Genomic DNA, 4710 nt, shown 5'->3' on the forward strand with positions numbered 1-4710 from the left:
CTCTATTACAGTCTCGTTGAGAAAATTAAAGGATTGAATGTGATAAAATGTTTAAAACAATAGGAAGAAAACAAGCCACTGATGATCATATGACACAAATTGAGGAGTATGGAGAACTCAAACCTTCGTCACTGAGGACCGGAGAGCAGGAAACAAAGAAACAAACAAACAAAAATCCCCTTAGAGAATGTGTGCCTAGAAACCTTTAAACCAATGTTTCTCAGGCTTGAGTATCAGCATACCTTAGAACTCATTAAAATACAGATAGCCAGGCCCCACCTATGAGTTTCTGACCCAGCAGATTTGGGGCACGGTCTGAGAATCAACATTTTTCACACGTTCCAGGTGAGGCTGATGCTGTCCATCCAGGGAACACTCTTCGAGAATCTCTGCTCTAAACTTGTGATTCTACATTGTGGCTGTACGTACCATTGGAATTACTTGGAAATTTGAACATCACTTTTGCCTAGGTTTCCCTCCTCAGACTTTCTTTTTTTCTTTATTGATATTATCGTTTTTACATTGAAAGATGTTGTGAAGCAGTTGCGGGGGGGGAGCGGGGAAGGGAAGGCTAGTGAAATGGGGTGGAAGAAGGAGGGAGGGGGCATGACTGAGGCCTGTGGCCCCCCCCACAATTATGGCAGGGTAGAACAGGGGCTTGCAGCATTGGCTCAGTCATTGTTGGGCTGGATGCAGATATCAGGGTGTGTGGCTGAAGCTCTTGGCCTCCCGCTGCCCCAACTTGGGAGCACTGAGCGTCCAGTGGCAGCTCAGTATTCATCACTGGCTGTGGTGCAGTGGTTGGAGAAGTGTGGCTGAGGCCCATGGCCCTCTCCTATCCCTGGCTGTGTTTACAGAACTAATACCAATTCTTCTCAAATTATTTCCAAAAAATCAGCAGGAGGGAATTCTTTCATGCTTATTCTACAAGGCCAGTATTACCCTAATACGAAAACCAGACAAGGACACACAAGGAAAAGAAAACATGACCAAGGAAGAAAACCGTATATATTATATCTAAATATAGATGTAAAAATTCTGAACAAAATACTGGCAAACCAAATCCAGCAGCATATCAAAAAGATTATTCACCAGGATCAAGTGGATTCAGTACAGGGATGCAAGAATCAATCAACATATGGAAATCAATGAACATAATAACTTGCATCAAGAATGGAGAACAAAAACTACATGATCATATCAATAGAAGCAGAGAAATCTTTTGATAAAATTCAACATCCTTTATGATAAAAAGTTTAGACAAATTAGGAATGGAAGAAACCCAATGGAGATATAACAGCTTCTTAAATAAATGGTTCTGGGAAAATTGGATAGCCATGGAAAAGAATGAAAACTAGATCCTCACATCTCACCATATTAAAAAAATAACTCAAAGTGGGTTAAAGACTTAAATGTAAAACCTGAAACTACAAAACCACTACAAGAAAACATAAGGGAAAACCTTTATGACATTGGCATGGGCAAGAATTTTTGCATAAAATCTCAAAAGTATGAGCAACAACAACAAACAAATATGAACTGATGGGATTATATCAACCTAAAAAACTTCAGGTTGTAAAGGAAACAATCAAAAGAACAAAGAGACTCTTAAAAAATGGGAAAATATGTGATAATGCGTTAATATGCAAAATATGTAGGAAACTCAAAAACTCACAAAAAACCCCAAATAACAATGAAAAAATGGGCAGATCCAATATAAACGTGAGAAACAAGAAGAAAAAAGCAACCTGTTAAAAAATTGAAAACTTTTTCAAAAGAAGGTATACAAGTGGCCAACAGACATATGAGATAATGTTCAACATCCCTAAGGATTAGGGAAATGCAAGTTAAAATGACAATGAGCTATCATCTCACAAGAGTCACAATAGCTACTATCAAAAAATCAAAATAAGTGGCAAGTATGTTGGGGGGGTAGAAAAGGAATCTTTATACTACTAAAAGTAGAAAATCTAAAAGTAGATTGATCCATCAATCCCACTGTTGAGTATATATCCAAAGGAAATAAAGTCTATATGCCTAAGGGAAATGCACATTTCTATGTTTATAACAGAACTATTCACAATAAAATCTTCTCATTTGTGGCACCATGGATGAAGCTGGAGGACATTATGTTTAAGTGGAATAAGCCGGGCAGACAAAACATATGCTGCATTATCTCACTTATTTGAAATTTAAAGTGAAATTTAAAAAACTTTTCTCATAAAAGTACAAAGTAGAATGGTGGTTACCAGCAAATGGGAAGAGAGGAGGATGGAAGAAAGGGAAGAGTTTGTTAATGAGTATAAAGCCACAGTTAGATAGAACTGTGTTCAACTGCATAGTCGGACTAGAGTTAATAATATTGTACTGTACATTTAAAACAGCTAAAAGAAAGGTTTTTGAATGTTCTCATCACAAAGAAATGATAGATGTTTAAGATTATGGATACATTAATCACCCTGATTTGATCATTACACAATGTCAATGTCAACATGTACCAAAATATCATGTAGTACTCCATAAATACGTACTATTGAAAAATTTATCAGCTGGCTAGTTAACTCAGTTGGTTAGAGTGCAGCCTCATAACACCAAGTTCATGGTTCCAGATCCCGAAACAGGCCAGCTACCAAAAAAAAAAGAAAAAAAAAGTATCAAGTGGTATACTCACAGTTAGTGTACTTTATATATTTTACTGTATATATGTGTAGATTAATAAAAATAAGCAAAAAAGAATAGAAATTGTACCATTTATACAGATTACAATGGAATTACACTAGAAATCAATAACTAAAATGTAGCTGTAAAAAGTTTCCCAATACTTAGAAATCAAACAAAATACTTCCAAATAATACGTGGGTCAAAGAAAAATATCTCAAGAGTAACTTTAAAATGTTTTAAATTAAATAAAGATAAAACTACAAAATCAAAATTTGTGGGATGTATGAAAAGCAGAACTTTGACAAAAATTTTGTGACATTAAATGCATATATTATAAAAGAAAAAATCTATAATAATAATCTAAGTTTTTCCTTAGGAAGCTAAAATAAAATTAATTCCAAAGTGAGCAGAAAAAATAAATAATAAAAATTAGAGCAAAATCAATGAAACGGGGGGCTGGCCAGTGGCTCACCTGGGAGAGCACGGTACTACTGATAAAACCAAGGTCAAGGGTTTGGATCCCCAAACTGGTCAGCTGACAAAAAAAAAAAAAAAAAAAAAAACCCAAAAACTAAATACAATGAAATCAATGAAACTAAAAACAGGAAATCAGTAGGAAAAAAATAACAAAACCAAAATCTTATTCTTTAAAAATATCAATAAAATTGCTATGCCTCTAGTCATGATAATAAAAAAGAGACAGAACACAAATTACTAATATAGAAATCAACAAGGGAACATTACTACAGACTTTGAAACAGTAATATTAAAACCATAATAAAGGGCATAACAACTCTATAGTATCTGGTAACCTAGATCAAATGAATTAATTCCTTGAAAGACAAAATAACCAGAACTCACACAAAAAGAAAAAGGCAAAGTAACTAGGTCTCTTACTTATATATCTGTTAGCTTTTAAAGAATTTAAATCAATACTTAATAACTTTCAAAATAGAAAGCTCATAAGGGTTCACTTGTGAATTCCAAAAAAAATTAAATTATACAAATTTTCTACAATCTTTTTTTGAAGACAAAAGCAGAAAAAATACTTTCTAAATCATATTATGAGACTACGGCTAATATACCGTATTACCAACAACAGACAAAGTCATTAAAAGAAAGTACATGAATATAGTTGCAAAATTAGCAAATTAAATCCAACAGTGTTTAAAAAGACTTATATATCATGACCAAATGGGATTTATTATTGGTGTAAAGTCTGGTTCAACATTTGAAATACATTTATGTATTCCAACACATTAGCAGGCTAAAGAAAAAAACTAATGATTATTCAATAGTTGAAGAAAAAACAGTTGACAAAATTCAACACTCATTTTTTATAAAAACTCTCATCATACTAGGAATAGAGGGGAACTTTCTCAACTTCACAAAAAAATCTACAAAAGGTCTACTACTAAGATCATAATGAGAAACTAGTAGCTTTTATGCTAAGATCAAGAAAAAAGTGAAATATTTCTATCCCACACTCATTTTCAATATCCTACTAAAAATATTAGATAAAACAATAAGAAAAGAAAAGGAAACAAAATGCATACAGATTGAGTGAAATAAATAAAACTGTCTCATTCACAGGTGACATAAAGGTCTTTGTAGAAAAATTTTTAAAAGTCAACATGAAACTCATATTAAGGCAAGGTTGCAGGATAGTTGCAGGATTATACAAAAGTTTAATTGACTTTTTTTTTGTATAGTCAATTGCAATCTTTTAAGTTAATTTGTATAATTTCCTAATAGAAATAATAAGCAAGTGTAATTTGAAGTTTAAAACACAAAGCTATCTAGAAGCAGCTGCAAAATAAACTAGTCATGTATAAATATAACAAAATATTTACAAGATCTAATGGGGAAAATTACAAAACTCTGAAGGAAAAAAAACCAAAGCACTAAATAAATGGAGAGATGTTTCATGTTCATGGATAGGAAGACTCAACATTATCCAGATGTTAGTTCTTCCCAATTTGTCCTTTAGATCCAAAATATTCCCAATCAAAATCCCAGAGTTATTTTGTATCAGCAAACTAATTCTAA

This window comes from Cynocephalus volans, chromosome Y, assembly GCF_027409185.1.
Source record: "Cynocephalus volans isolate mCynVol1 chromosome Y, mCynVol1.pri, whole genome shotgun sequence".
In the NCBI taxonomy this organism is placed as follows: domain Eukaryota; kingdom Metazoa; phylum Chordata; class Mammalia; order Dermoptera; family Cynocephalidae; genus Cynocephalus; species Cynocephalus volans.